Here is a 15,627-nt window from a genome sequence, read left to right as displayed (position 1 = left end):
CACAGATGACATAATCATCAATACAGAAAATCCTATAGAATCTTCACTAGAACTAATAAGTAAGTTTAGCAAGGTAGCATGATACAATTGTATTTCTGTAAACTAGCAATGAATAATTGGAAAACGGATTTTTAAAAACATATATCATTTATAATAGTTTTTTTAAAAGAAAGAAAAGAAATACTTAGGTATATGGGGCACGTGGGTGGCTCAGTCGGTTAAGCGTCTGACTTCGGCTCAGGTCATGATCCCACGGCTTGTGAATTCCAGCCCCATGTCGGGCTCTGTGCTGACAGCTCAGAGCCTGGAACCTGGTTTGGATTCTGTGTCCCCCTCTCTCTGCCCCTCCCCCGCTCATGCTCTGTCTCTCTTTCTCTCCCAAAAATAAACATTAAAAAAAAAAAAAGTTAAAAAAAAATAGGTATAAACCTAATACTGTTTTCTAAAGACTTCAAAATGCCAATGAAAGAAATAAAAGGTCTAATTAAATGGAGAGACATACCAGTTCATACACTGTGACAGTCAACATAGTTAAGATACCAATCCTACACAAATTGCAATATAGATTTAATTAATATAATTCCAATAAAAATCCCAGAACGATGGGAATGCAAGCTAGTGCAGCCACTCTGGAAAACAGTATGGAGGTTCCTCAAAAAACTAAAAAGAGAACTACCCTACAACCCAGAAATTTTGCACTACTAGGCATTTATCCAAGCGATACAGGTGTGCTGTTTCGAAGGGACACATGCACCCCCATGTTCATAGCAGCACTATCAACAATAGCCAAAGTATGGAAAGAGCCCAAATGTCCATTGATGGATGAATGGATAAAGAGGTGGTATATATATACAATGGAGTATTACTCGGCAATCAAAAAGAATGAAATCTTGCCATTTGCAACTACGTGGATGGAACTGCAGGGTATTATGCTAAGTGAAATTAGTTTGTCAGAGAAAGACAAAAATCATATGACTTCACTCATATGAGGACTTTAAGAGAGAAAACAGAGGAACATAAGGGAAGGGAAACAAAAATAGTATAAAAACAGGGAGGGGGACAAAACAGAAGAGACTCATAAATATGGAGAACAAACTGAGGGTTACTGGAGGGGTTGTGGGAGGGGAGATGGGCTAAATGGGTAAGGGGCACTAAGGAATCTACTCCTGAAATCATTGTTGCACTATATGCTAACTAATTTGGATGTAAAATTTAAAGAATAAAAAATAAAATTTAAAAAAAATCCCAGAAGGAAAATTTTGAGAATATAAACAATCTGATACCAAAATGTGTATGGAAAGGCAAAGCAAGTAGTCAAAACAATTTTGAAAATGAAGAATGAAGTTGGAAATACTGTGATATCTAATTTTCAGACTTATCAAGTTACAATAATCAAGACAATATGATATTGATAAAGGATCAGACAGATTAAGAGAACAGAATAGTGAGTCCAGAAATAGACCCACACAAATGTGAGTCTTAATTTTTGACGAAGACCATGTGGCCAATTAATTTTTGGCAAAGACACAAAGGAAATTCAATGGAGAAAGGATAGTCTTTTCAACAAATGCTCTTGAAAAGTTCTTACGAATGACGCCAAAAACATGATCCTAAGAGAAAGGAGTAATAAATTGTATTTCACCCAAATTAAGACCTTTGCTCCGTAACAGTCACTGTTAAAAAATGAAAGACATTGCAGCGCCTGGGTGGCTCAGTCAGTTAAGCATCTGACACTTGATTTCAGCTCAGGTCATAATCTTATGGTTTGTGAGACTGAGCCCTGCGCTGGGCTCTGCACTGAGAGCATGGAGCCTGCTTGGGATTCTCTCTCTCCCTTTGCCCTTTGCCCCTCTCCCCTGCTTGTGCTCTCTCTCCTCTTCTCTCTCAAACCAAACTTAAAAAAAAAAAGACAAGCTACAGTGTGACAGAAAATATCTTTAATAACATATCTAATAAAGGCATTATATCTAGACTACCTAAAGTACTCTCAAAACTCAGTATTAAAAAGAGAAACAGCTCAATAAAAATTGTCCAGGGGCACCTGGGTGACTTAGACAGTTAAGCAGGTGACTCTTGATTTCGGTTCAGGTTACAATCTCAGTTTGTGAGTTCAAGCTTGGCATTGGGCTCTGTGCTGACAGTGTGGCCCCCTGCTTGGGATTCTCTCTTTCTTGTTCTCTCTCTCTGCCCTTCCTGCTTGCTCTCTCTCTCTCAAAAACAAGTAAACAAAAAACTCCAAAAACACAAAAACAAAAAACCACCCACACACAAAACTGGCCAGAAGAGTTGAATAGATCTTTATCAAAGGGGAGTATATGGAAGAAAAATATGTTTATTGATTTTTAAAATGATACAAAGGTGATTGAATGGGGGAAAGGATAATCTTTTCAACAAATGGTATTAAAATAACTGGGAACGAACCTTGACCTAAACCTTGTATCTTAAATAAAAATCAACCCAAATTGATCATAGATCTAGATGTAAAATGTAAAACTATAAAAGTTTTAGAAGAAAACACAGAAGAAAGTCTTTGCAATCCGAGGTGAGGCAAAGAGATAAGACACAACACAAAAAACATGACATGTGATGAATAACTGATAAACTGAACTTGATCAAAATTATGAATCATTACTCTGCAAGAGAGATGAAGAGAATAACAAGACAAGCTACAGTGGGAGAAAGTATTTACAAATCACATATTCAACAAAGAACTTCTATAGAGAATATATAAAGAACTCTCAAAATTGCACAGTAAGAAAACAACCCAATCACAAAATGGGCAAAAGACCTGAACAGAACCTTTACCAGGGAGGATATACAGATGGCAGATATGTACATGAAAAATAGTTGAGCATTAGTAGCCATTAGGGAAATACAAGTTAAACCTATGACAACATGCTACTACATACCTACTAGAATGTCTAATATAAAAAATAAGGACAGCATATCCATGTTCACAGGGGCACCTTTTACAACAACCAAGAGGTTGAAGCAGCCAAATGTCCCCTGACAGATGAATGGATGAACAACATGTGGTAGACACATACAATAAAATATGATGCAGTCAAAAAAACAAAGGAAATGCTGACGCACGTTTCAACACAAATGAAGCTTGCAGACATTTTATGCTGCGTGAAATAAACCAGTCATAATAGGATACCTACTGTATGATTCCATTTATATGAAATATACTACAGTAGTCAAATTCATACAGGTAGAAAGTAGAATGGGGATTACCAGGAGATATGGTGAGTTGTTCAACAGGTATAGAGTCTCAGTTCTGTAGGGTGAAAAAGTTCTAGAGATGTATTTTATAACAGTGTAAAAATACTTTACATTTCTGAAGGGTTCATTTAAAAAGGTTTAGATAGGGGCGCCTGGGTGGCGCAGTCGGTTAAGCGTCCGACTTCAGCCAGGTCACGACCTCGCGGTCCGTGAGTTCGAGCCCCGCGTCGGGCTCTGGGCTGATGGCTCAGAGCCTGGAGCCTGTTTCCGATTCTGTGTCTCCCTCTTTCTCTCTGCCCCTCCCCCGTTCATGCTCTGTCTCTCTCTGTCCCAAAAATAAATAAACGTTGAAAAAAAAAAAAAAAAGGTTTAGATAGTTTACATTTTAGGATATGTCTTTTTACCACGATAAAAAATAATAATGACAACACCAAGTGCTGGCAAGGAAAGGGAACAATGGAACTTTCTTACATTGCTGGTAGGAATGCAAAAGTCCGGAAAATAGTCTGTGGCAGTCATTTATCAAGTCAAACATGCACTTAATGTATGACTCAAAAATCTCACTCCCACCTATTTTCCCTAGCGAAATGAAAACTTTCGTTCACATACAAGAAAACCTTTACATGAATGTTTATAGCAGCTCCATTCATAACCACCCCGACCTGGAAACAATCTATGTCCTTTGACAGGTGAATGGATAAAGAAGCAGGGTGATTCTTCTCAGAGCAGAGGAGACTACCCAAAAATCGTAAGGAATGACTCATACATGCAGCAACCCAGATGAATTCAAAGCTGAAATGGTGAGTGAAGGAAGCCAGGCTCAAAACATTTCATGCGAATGATTTCAATTTTTGTGACATTCTTGAAACAACAAAGTGATAATGAAGAACAGAGCGGTGGTTGCCAGAAGTTAGGAGTTGGGGAGGTGATAGTGAGGGGGTAGGGTGTGATTATAAAAGGACAGCACAGCAGGACTGAGGAGAGATAAAACTGTAACAGAACTAATAATGGCAGTTACACAACACAAACATATAATGAAAGTCACAGAACTACACACACACATACCCCAAAGAAAAAGTATTAGAGTAGTGAATGACCAAGAAGATGACCTCTTTTGAGAAAGTCATGACCACAAAGGCAGTAAGAATGAACTAGTTAGTAGTTCCTTTGTATATATGCTTCCAGCCTTAGTCAGTCACAACTACTTCTGAGAAAATCTCAGCAGTCCAGCGTCAGACTTGTCAGGAAAGACAGCCATATTTTTCTGTGGACTATAGGCTCATTGGCCCATGGCTACAGTAAAAATGAGACGCAAGGCAGAGAAAAGTTTTGGAAAAATCAAAACCCTATTTGTGTTTTCTGAAAGGCCTAAGGTTTGACACAGCAAGCACAAGCCAGTGCTCAGTGAAAAGCTTCATCCCTAGAGCCCCAGTTTGCTGGGGGTAGTTTACAGGAAATGATTCCAAAAGGGGTGCCAATAAAAGACCACAGGTAAACTTGAGGCTATGAGGTCTGGGGGCTCCTGGGTGGCTCAGTGGGTTAAGCGTCCTACCTCGGCTCGGGTCATAATCTTGTGTTTCGTGAGTTCGAATCCCACATCGGGCTCTGTGCTGACAGCTCAGAGCCTGGAGGCTGCTTCAGGTTCTGTGTCTCCCCCTCTCTCTGCCCTTCCCCACTCTCTCTCTCTCTCTCTCTCAAACATAAATAAACATTAAAAAAATCTAAATTAGAGGCTATGAGGTCTGGAGTGTGCAAAAACCATTCCAGTGATTTCTGGGCTGTGACCTCTGCTTTTCTTCCTCAGAGAGGAGCCACCAACAGGCAAGCTATAAATATAAACCAGTTTTCCCCTTAAAAGCAAAGGTGAAAGGAGTTGGGAAACATCTCTCTTTGCTCTGATCTGGAAAAGGTAAAAGATACCCAGAAGGAATGGAAACATAGTACGGTTAAGGCAGTTACAAAGAGAAATGTCTTGAGAAAGAAAAGAGGAATCAAAATGACAGTTAAGAGGTTGCCAGGAGAAAACCAGGGAACACAAGGAGAAGGAAACGGATGCTGTGCTTGGTGTGGATCTGGAAAGAGGCAGACAGACGGCCGAGAGGGGCGGTACGCCCGAGACACTGACGGACAATGCTCTCGAGCCTTGAAACTTTCCCCCTTTGTTAACAACTGTACCCCTGGAGCATAGAACGACATCTAGGCTCACGGTAGGAGGCTGGTGAATATTCGCTGTGCGAATGAACAGCAAGTGAGTGTCAGCAGGAAGTCAAACAGTGGTGCCTGAGGAGCGCTTACTGATGTGTGCGCTCAAGGTGGCGCCTCACATGGAGACCCGGGTGTGGTCAGAAGGAACGCTGTCTTCCCGTGTGTTTCTCAGGACACACAGAAGGATGCCAAGACTCCTACTCTCCTGATTTTTAGCAATAGGAATAATTGTCTTCCCCAGAAACAATCAGACAGCCCATCTAGTCAGAAGTCCTGAGCAGGAAACAGAAAGACGTAGAAGGCTGGGCTGTGGTTTTCTTCTCTTCTGGCTGAAGGTCATGGTATACAGAGAGTGGACAATAAAAGTGAGTAGCTGCTTGAACTGATGGTCTCAAATCAAGGTCTGATTTTCTGGACCATGCATTTGTACAGAAATGCTAGGCCTGACAACTTATGGGGTCCCTTCCGTGGAAAAAGAAGTAACATGCGGGGCAGAGACTGACTGGTTTGGCCTAGTGAAGAGAACCTTAAAGCTGAATTAGAGAGGGAGGAAGGCACTTGGATAATGGTACAAAATCAGGTCCTTTGGAGGACAGCAGCTAGGACAGAAGACACTGCAGCAAAGACTTCCAATGCTTTCAGAAAAAACAGCATCCCAGAAGTGTGAGCATGATATGAACAGGTGCAGAGGCAGAAGAGAATACATCGAGGAGAACCAAGGTGTCCACACAGTAAAGTAATTCTTTGAGATGTGGTGGGACAGGGTTTGTGATAACTGGAAAGAGACCAATCTGACCCAAGGGGGAGGTCTAATGTAGGAGGGAGCTCACCCGGCTGGACATTGTCAAGAAAACACACAGAATGGAGGGAGACATATGTTGGAGAATATGCAGAAGGGTACACAGAAATGACATAGAGCACATTGTTGTACGTACGTAGGGGGTAAAAATGGATCACCCAGCTTGAAGGATTTGGCTGTTCTTCTATCTGTAGAACATTAAGTGAGCAGAAGATATTTAATTCCTACTGATAAATTCTTGTCATTTTAATAACAAGATGAATTCCTATTCTGGATGCAATTCTAAATATAAAAAATGTGGCTGGTGAAGTACAATCATAAGAATTTGGGGGAAGTCCCCATGTTATCTCGTCATTAAAATAGTCAAGAAAGGGGGGCGCCTGGGTGGCTCAGTCGGTTGAGTGTCCAACATTGACTCAGGTCATAATCTCACACTCACGGGTTCGAGCCCTGCATTGGGCTCTGGGCTGACAGCTCAGAGCCTGGAACCTTGCTTTGGATTCTGCCTGCCCCCCCCTGCCCTCGCACTCTCTCGCACTCTCTTTCTCTCTCTCTCAAAATAAATAATAATAAAAAAATAAAAATAAATAGCCAGGAAAGGGAACATGAAGTCTAGCTACACTGTGGGCTATGTGAGAGGAAGGACTTTGTCAGGCTTGTTCATCAAGTGTCCTCAGAACATGCTGCCTTGGGCCAGGTACTCAATAAAAATGTACTGAATAACCTGGACAATTTAGTATAGCCCCATGCTGAGAAACTCTGAATTGAGAATACATCGATGGGATGAAAGAACTTTAAGAAAAGAAGGAAGGACCATTATGTAACACTGTGATCAGGAGATCTGTATAAATACACATACTAGTGCCAGGGGGTAGCTGGAAACATTGGAGAGAATTTCTTTCAAGTCGACGTAAAAGAAAAGTTCCTCAATAATTAGAGTGAGGAATTAGGAGCTCAGAAGCTGAAGGAACCACTTCATCTTGTCAGGTTTGCCGGGGACAGTGGGCATTCCTGCCTTGGAGACAGATCCAGATGACTGGGAAGGCACTCTACAGCCCTAAAATTCTTAATTTAAGTGTAAAATTCAGACGATATTTTCCTATAGTTTCAAGAAGTAGTGTTTGGCTGTATGTGAACAAATCCTAATTGTAGCCAGTTTCAGGTATATTGTGGATCAAACTGAATTTTGTAAATGAATTTGGAAACATACTTGTCATCCCAAGTAATTTAGCAAAGCAGTATTGCAGACAGCATTAGCATGTAAGCAAAGGACCATTTACCCGAGGAGATCATACATGAATTCTTTCAATTTATAAAGGCATTCTCTGAAGACCTTGATATCCAGACCCACCAAAAACAAAAAACAAAAAACAAAAAACAAAAAAAACCACCAACATATGAAGGTTCTAAACTTGGACTCCATGAAGCTGTATTTCTGATACTCTGTCAAAATCTGGCTCTTAAATTCTAACTTAAGAAAGAAAGCTGTAGGGGTGCCTGGATGGCTCAGTCGGTTGAGCGTCCTACTCTTGATTTCAGCTCAGGTTGTGATCCCAGGGTTGTGGGACTGAGCCCCACAAGGGGCTCTGTGTTGAAGGTGGGGCAACTTAAGATTCTCTCTCTCTCTCTCTGTCTCTCCCCTGCTGCCCCTCTCCCCTACTCACATGCACGTTCTCTCTCTAAAATTAAAAAATGAATTTAAAAAAACATAGAAAGGAAGCTGTAACAAAACGTTTATATTGCAAAGTCAAATTCCTTTCCTGGATTCTTGCTTCTCTTCTAGAACTGTATCGCGTGAAATTACATGGTTTGTCAGGAGCCATGGTGTCAGCAACAGATATCAAGATTAACAACCAAGAAGTTCATGAATGTGAGGTATTTTAATTGTTAAATGACTGGATAAAGTTTATAACGGACTACATTCAGTAGGTTGACACCACTGTTAGAAGGAAATACATGCTCTCACTCCTGTGATTTCTTACTTAATAGGATTTCCCTGAGTGCGTTTCTTCCCCTCCCTTGTGTCTTTGTTCAAGTGTCGCTTTCCTAGTAAAGTTTCTCCGGCCACGGGCGTCTTAAACTGAAACTTACCTCCCACATTCCCTATTCCTTGCTTTATGTTTTTCCTTCGCACTTTTTAATATACTAACTTTGGGGGTTTACTTTCTGCCTCTTACCGCTACTAGAATATAAGCACCATAGAGGAAGGCAGCATTGTCTCCTTTGTTCCTTGCTGTACCACTCTCTGTAATAGTGCCTGACACAGAGTAGATGTGGATGCTGAGCAAACATCTGTTGAGAAGACAAATGAGTGGAGGGCTCGGCAGACCTGGTCGGGCTGTGTCGTTTTGGCTTCCTTCTGTATATAACTTCTTTCTGTAACTTCCTGTGGGGAGATTCTCTTCCCTTCCTCCAATATGGTGCTAAGGTAAATGATACACAAAAGTCCTTCCATCTTTTAGATGGAAGAAGAACAAGACAGATGGTAGAACAAGACAGATAAGATCAAAATGCTGTCATTTATCAATGCAATCAGACCAGTCCTTAACAAATATCGTCCTAGGAAAACCTTCTACTTTTGCCCTACTTTCTAGATAGAGAAAATAATCCCAAACAGAGACATTATGCCGCTATGGTTACAGAGAACATTATCTTTAATAGGACCAAACATAAATTTTGACCCTTTGTCAACCATTTTTCTGTGCCTACACTGCTGAAATTAGGCAGGTAAGTGGAACCTAAATTATTCTTCCGACCAAATCCTTCTCACAGCAAAAACTCTAGTATATGAAGCAAACCCACAAAGTAGGATCACCTTCCAGTGCTCAGTCCTCACCGATCCGGGTATGAAGTTATCTTCTAGAGATACAACATACTGCGACGGTCAAAGGTACTGGCTGTGGCACCATATTGCCTGGGTTCAGACACCACCACCTTTGCCTCCGTCTGGGTGTGCCTCCTCGGGTAAGTCATCTGAATTTTCTGGCCTCAGTGTCCTCATCAGTAAAACTGGGACAACAGTAGCAGTGACACTTCATAAACTTAGATGATTAAATGAGTTAACGTGAAGAAAGTTCTTGGAGCAGAACAGAACCTGGCACGGTGATATTATTATTAATAGGGAATGCAGAGTATCAGTAAATTAAAGCTTCGACCAGATGCCTCTCTACAAACCACTCTCCATTCTCAGAATGCTGATAACTTGCAACAATGTTATCTAAAAATCTAGACAGGCATTCCTTCTGCATTACTAACAACACAACTCTGGAAGCCATGGTTATGATGAAGATAAATTTCTTTATTTAGGAGAATAACTTACTTTTAAAATAAGGGCAAAAGAGAGGAAAGAGAAATTTTCCTTCATTATTTTATTGACTTCTTGAAAGTTGTACATGGTTCTAATTGAGAGTACATGCTTTTGGTTAGTATTTTATTTACCGTCTTTCTCTTTTCATTATGATTTTTCAGTCTTCAATTTCTTTTACAAAGTCCTAAGCATCCAGTGCTGTATTTTTATAGTGGATATTCAATAAATAAGCAATTCAAGGCATATTCAAGAGTACATACTAGGTATAAACTATTATATAAAGCACCTGAAGTGAGGCAAAAATGAGGGAGCAAGTCTCTGCCCTTAAATATTTTACATAGCAAATTAAGAGCAGACACACAAATTAGAGAAGTCAAACTATACATATTTTAAAAGAATCACAAGAAAAGGAGGGAAGGTTCATATTCAGCTGATACAAAATCAGGGTGAAGAATGTGTTTAAGAGGGGCACAGTGGCTCAGTCGGTGAGTGTCCTACTTCAGCTCAGGTCATGATCTCCCGGTTCGCGGGTCTGAGTCCCACATCAGGCTCACTGCTGTCAGCAACAGAACCCACTTTGAATCCTCTGTCCCCTTGTCTCTGCCCCACTTGCACACTCTCTCTCTCAAAAATAAATAAATGTTACAAAAAAAAGAGTATCTTTAAGAAAGAAGAGATGTGTCATGACCCTTGCATGACACAGTATTTCCCCCAGGTGTAGCTGTGGGAGGAAGAAAGGCCTGGAGACAAGAAAGCTTAGGGGCACGTTCAGTAAGTGACCCTGCATGACTGAAAGCCAATATAAGTGACTATTTGAGAAAAATTAGGGGAAATGTCAGTTTGGGTTACGCTGAGGACAGCTGAAGAGTCTGGAATTCACTTAGGAAACAATATGGGGTCAGTCATACTTTTGAGCAAGAAGCAATGGCACCCAAGTTCCACCTGAGGAAAATTCCTTCATGGTGGAACCCAAGATGAGCTAGAGGAGAGAGGGCGAAGGTGGACAGTTTGCCTATTTCCCCGAATCCACAAGAAGCCTCGCTCTTTCTGGCCACCTCGCTCTTGAGCTATGCCTTTCCAGCAACAGGAGCTCCTGAACCTGAGGTTTGGGGTCTGAGGGGACCCCTCCCCAAAACCCATACACTGCTTTCCACTCCATACAGTGAGTTTATGTCCTCAGTCCTTTGGTAACTTCCTGTCCTAGTTACCAGCTCTATTTCCTGGTTCCTGGAAAAACAAGCATGGGAGTTCTGTGAGTTTTTCTATTCGCATAGCCGGCACCATCTTCCCATGAATACTACCACCTAGTAAAGAACGCCCTGGCTACTAAGGCCTGCCCAGATCCCCCACTCTCACTCTCCGGGATGCTCTGTTATTCTACTTTATTGGGTGGAACACATGACATTTTGGTCTGAGATACCCACTGTTCTATTTGCCTGACCTGAGGCTTGGGAAGTTATCATTGTGGTTACTCTGGGATTCCTGGCAGCTCCTGGCATCCTGAACTTTCTCTGTCAGCCTCACCAGCTGGGTCAGGTCCCCCTGTGGGCAGGTTTACTGCCAGAACCTCACCTCTCCCTACCTTCTCTAGCATTCTGTAGGTTTCTACAGCTAGTACAGCTAATACCTAAATACAGCAAAGAGGCTACCTGCAATAATAGAGGGATAAGGATCAGACAATGGGGACTGAGAAGAAAGGCTAATGGTAGAGACCTTGCACTAGGAGAAAACACATGAAAGGTTTTGGAACCCTTGGAACGTAGAAGATGGTAAGAGGCAAGGAAAAGTCAAAGGACTCCATGGTTCAAAGTCAGGATGCCAAAGAAAGCCATGTCTGCAACAGCATGGATAGCTGGGATTGGCAAGGATCTGTTTTGCATGGGAATGTATTTTGTACGTAGTACTTTCCTACTGCCTCTTCCCTCACTCTGTGTTCATTCATAGCATCTATCAGCACGTTACCTCTTTAGAATGAAAGCTCCAGGAGGGGCAGGAACCTTGCTTACTCACTCAGTGAAGAATACCCAGCTCCAGAACAGTGCCTGGCATGCATCACATTTTCGGTGATATATGTAGAACTTATGAATGGATCTGAGGTTAACATGCACTCCTCAGGCATTGCTACCCATCAAGTGCTTGGGTAGATGTGGCTAGGTCTTGGGTGGAGGCTTGGTTTGGAAGATATGAGAAGAGACGAGAAAAGCACATTCAAAGAAAGAGACGGGTTAAGACACATAGCAAATTCCTTAAAAGGTTTAAGGGATATGAGAAGGGGGGAGGGGAGAGAAAAGAAGAGAGAGAAAGGAAAGTCAAAGACAACCAAGATAATGACATCTTTTGTAAATCAAGGAAGGACTAACCAGTGATGGCTAATGTTGCAGAGTTTGGAATGGATGGCAATGAAAGAATGACACTGAATTTCCTGGTTGGGAGGCTTGGAATGTCATCAGAGGAGCACTGGACACAGGGGCAGATGGCAGAGGGAAAGGAATGACCCCGTGGAGAGAACGTGGAAGCAGTGACACAGGCTGTATTTTCAAGATGTTTGGTCTTTTCCTTTTTTTTTTTTTTTAATTTGAGAGAGAGAGAGAGAGAGAGAGAGAGAGAGAGAGAAGAGAGAGAGGGAGAGAAAATGCAAGCAGGAGAGAGGGGCAACAGAGAGAGAGGAAGAATACTAAGCAGGCTCCATGCTCAGTGTGGAGCCCAGCATGGGGCTCGATCCCAGGACCCTGGGATCATGACTTGAACAGAAATGAAGAGTTGGACACTCAACTGACTGAGCCACCCAGGTGCCCCAAGATGTTTCTCTTGATGGTAACAGACTATGCAGAAATTAGAGGAACAACTGTGTTTAGACGGGATTTGTTTGTGTTCTTAGCTTTGGGGAGATGGAAGCATATTTAAAGATCCAGAGGGAGGAGCCTCAGCCACTACCCACACCCCACCCCCAGAGAAACAGGAAGAAAAAAAAAAAAAAAAGGAAGAAATTATTGTGTAGGAAAATAAGTATAAATGACATTTGGAGTTCTAAAGATACAGAAGGGATGTAACTATAAAGACCAGAGAAGGGCCCTCGCACCCAGATGATGAAAAGAGGCCCCAGGGGAAAGTAAATGCCAAGAGGACTGTTTTCCTATGCTAGAAGTTGACAGCCTACGGACCAGCCTAAACAGAGTTGAAGATACAGGTAACTTTCCACTTTAAAATAAGGCCAGAGAACATGAAGTCAGGGCACAGTCCCAAACAGGACGGCCCTCCAAAATATAGCTGACACTCAAGGACCACCAAAGCAGGCAGAGGACAGGACCCTTCTTCTTCTTCTTTTTTTTTTTTTTTTTAGATTTTTATTTTTAAGTAATCTCTACACCCAACGTGGGGCCCAAACTCACAACCCCAAGATCAAGAGTCTCATGCCCCATGCTCTGAATAAGAGCCTTCTTAACTACCACCACCATATGATTACAATGGCATTTATTACAATGGCATTGATAAATCACTGTTGCATCCTATCCGTTACCAACTAAAAAATCCTACAACAGAAACCCAGACTAGGAAAAGCAGTATTAATCACTATGTAGTGAAACACAGTAAGATCCACATCCAAGCGACTATAATGCCAGGAGTTCAGAAGGAAAAACAGAGAAGATTTACTTTTCTTGGAAGAAATGCATCTTCTTTCGGATCCCGACATATTGTGGGATGTGCCTACAGTGTACTTTATAGTTTGCCAGATAGCACATGGCCTGGGTCATATCCAAACAACAAGAGCTCATTGTTTGGGACAATTTATTAAAGAAGAAAATACCTTTCTCTTGGTTATTTCCAAATGCATCAGTTTTCCTGAGGACGTGACATCTTTCCTCAATGTGAATAAAACATATGTTATACCATTTTGTGCCTTCCTGTATTTTAGCCTTTACTGATACACTTCATAAAGCTCAGCATTAAAATAAGCATATATATAAGGTGATAATAAAATACTTTATAATGGGACACTTCATAACATGAAATACAAGTAAAATATTATTAAGAATATGGGTTTAAAAAGAAAGGACAAAAATAAATATAGCAGATAAATTCACAAAGATTTGTTAGCACATCTACTTGGCTTGTTTTTATTCTGCTATGCCACAATATTGATGCAAAAACAAAAAAGAGAGAGAGAAAGACATCTAATAACTTTTTCAGGTTTTTAATGCACTTTGGTAGCTTTAGGAGCTAGGAATATAGTATCCACAAATAACTCCTTGGAGCTACATACACTTCTATAAAATCCTGTGTGAATCTGAAAAGAAAACAGAAGACAAAGATGGGGAGGCTATCCTCAATAAAGATGGGATAACATAAAATAATACTTAATGCTGTTTAAAAGGACTAATCTTAAATATTCAGGGTTACAGACTATCTACTGTTAAAATAATTAAAAAGGGATGACAAAGAAAAGTGAAGGAGAATTTCTTGGTAGCTGCCTTTCTACATTAGGGAGAGAGAAGTTAGCAGCCTAGATTCAAGTAAAGGGCAAGCTACACAAATGAAGACACTTCTTTCCACCTTCCCTTCTCAGTATCTTCTCACTGCTACTCTCTGGAGCCCCACTCCCATCTTGGGTAGCCACGGTCGCCTGAAGAGCCATATTCTCTCAGTGCTTAGGGAAATCCAAGAGGGGGACAATTAAGAAGACCAGTATTGTTCCATTCACAACTGAACAACAAGGGAGAACAAGATATCCAGCCGGGGGTTAGAAGGAGACAACAGAATCTGGAACTGAAAGCACTTTAGAATTCAACTCCTTCAACTCTGATCTGACTTCCCCAAGGTCACATGGCCCTTAGGGGGCAAGGACAATATCAGAACCCAGGTGTCCTCACTCAGCACAGCACTCTGTCCACTTCCCACTGCCTCCTCATCCCAGAAGTCAATTAGAAACTACAGAAAATTTAATAACCAAGCTAATCTCATTGCCCCCTAAACCAAATCTCTCTTTTTTTCTATCTTTTCATTATAGAAATTTCCAATATCTCCAAGTAGAGAGGTGAGAATAATAAACCCCATGTTACCCATTGCTGAGCTTAAACAATTACCACCTTGTGGTCAGTCTTCTTTCATCTATACTCACCCCACCTCCAGGATTATTTTGACATGAATCCCAGATACAGTATCATTATATCTTTTTAAACATTAAGTGCTCAAAGAAGTTATATAGCTGCAAATGCATCAGAGACAATTTTGTTAGGAATGTCCCAATTCCATACCCTTGTGCTATCTGACGTATTTTCTTTCTTTCTTTTTTTAAAGATTTTAAGTAATCTCTACACCCAATATGGGACTCAAACGCACAACCCTGACATCAAGAGTTGCATACTCTAACGACTGAGCCAGCCAAGGGCCCCTGAGGTATTTTCTATTTTATTTCATTGCCCTAGAACTAAAGGCCAACTCTCATGTCAGCACAGACCAGTAAGATATGCTCTATGACCCTGCACATACAATGACAATATTAACCTTGGGGCAATGAGGAATTCTGATGAAGGGACTGTATTAGACAACAAGCACAGAGAAAGTTGAACTTCTATCATGAGATAAATGGCTTTCTACCTTAAAGATAATCCCACTGATACTGGACACCTGTTTAAGTTAGGCTTAATTCTGGCCCGAGATCTAAAGCCCATCTCTTCCATGAGTCCACATGAAGCTTTAACACGAAGGTTAAATAATGTTTAACATGAAAGGGGCTAAATAACGTAATTCTTAAAGTATAACAAATCCACAAAATAATTATAATAAATTTCACAACAGCAGTGTTATGACTCCCTTAGGAAAGAAACCATTTACTTGTCCTAAAGGCATGATGGAAATTTTAAATTTAACAATAAATACAGCAACCTTTTTCCTTCAAACAGCCATTTAGATTTTGCCCACAGAACAAATACATTCAAAAAAGACATTAAAAAGTTTTTTAAGTTAACAAACAGGATTGTACTGCTGGAACTAAGTAGATAGACAATAGTGCGTGTGTGTGCGCGTGGATACTTCAGCTACAATGTTGACAAATAACATTTCTGCTTCTAATTTTCTATTTCACCTCTCCCTT

The 15,627-nt window shown here is 41.0% G+C and overlaps 1 protein-coding gene across 1 annotated transcript in view; it reads right to left on the bottom strand.

The window, feature by feature from the left end:
- Positions 1–15,627, bottom strand: part of PHACTR2 (phosphatase and actin regulator 2) — a 293,165-nt gene that overhangs the window by 89,343 nt on the left and 188,195 nt on the right. The gene's annotated exons all lie outside the window — the stretch shown is intronic.

This window comes from Puma concolor, chromosome B2, assembly GCF_028749965.1.
Source record: "Puma concolor isolate L17-30 chromosome B2, mPumCon1.1.hap2, whole genome shotgun sequence".
Taxonomy (NCBI): domain Eukaryota; kingdom Metazoa; phylum Chordata; class Mammalia; order Carnivora; family Felidae; genus Puma; species Puma concolor.
The sequence above is the reverse complement of the archived record's forward strand: the minus strand, read 5'-3'. Positions and strand labels throughout refer to the sequence as shown.